The following is a 980-nucleotide window of genomic DNA, read 5'->3' as shown; positions in this document are numbered from 1 at the left end:
CAGGTTCTCTATCTGGTGAGGCTCGGTCCAGGCCAACCACCAGAACCTTAACCACAGTGTGATGCGGCGAATCGTCTTCCTCCATTCACCCCATTCTTCATTTAATATGTGTCCTGAGGAGTTTATTTCTTGATTATTATTTATGTGTCATTTTTATTTTTTTAATCCTTTTTTTTTCAGTTTTGTTCTCAATAATGTTCTCACCTGCGCATTTGATGGGTTAAAGCAGTTACATTCACATGTAGTCTATAGAACATAATGAAGGTAAGCTGCAGCTTTGGTGACAGATAGAAATTGTTTTGGTGGAACACTGGCATGCAGGGAGACAAGCACTGTGATTAAAATGGATAATCCACCACAAAAAAACTAGCAGCGCTGCTTTACTTGCACGATGCAAATCCTCTGCAAAATTGTTGTTGTTTCCTGTTGTGAAGAAAACGATTACACACAGATAACAAAAGGAGGGAGAATGCTGCCTGAACGGCATCATACAGGCAGCGAGACGGACTCATTCACATAAACCATTGTTCCTCCTGGCCTTTAATAAAAAAGAGTACTTTAAAAATGATTGTATCTGATCATATATATATTATATACTGAGTGAAATTAAACATTTTATTGTGTTAAACTATGTTGCTCAGTCTTATTATGGTTGCTTTTTTTTCTGCTGCAGCATTTCTGACCAACATCTGGCTCTTTTGTGCCACATTTAAATGCTGAAGTTTCCCTTTAAATCCAAATAAATGTGTGTTTTCAGTCTGCTGTGCTGAGAAGGAGTCTAGTGCACCTTTAACCAGTATGAGGGGTTGCTTACATCTGCATCCTACATCAGGTGAGCCGCATTAATTCACATTAAACCCTTATTGAAAACCTCATTTAAAGATAATAGATAATTATATATTGACTGACATAAAACGTTTCATTTTGTTACATTTTCAGCTGTATTGCTCAGTCTTAGTGTGATTGTTATTTATTGCCTT

The sequence above is a fragment of the Stegastes partitus genome, unplaced genomic scaffold (assembly GCF_000690725.1).
Source record: "Stegastes partitus isolate 25-593 unplaced genomic scaffold, Stegastes_partitus-1.0.2 Scaffold1017, whole genome shotgun sequence".
Taxonomy (NCBI): Eukaryota; Metazoa; Chordata; class Actinopteri; family Pomacentridae; genus Stegastes; species Stegastes partitus.
Note: the sequence above shows the minus strand (reverse complement) of the source record.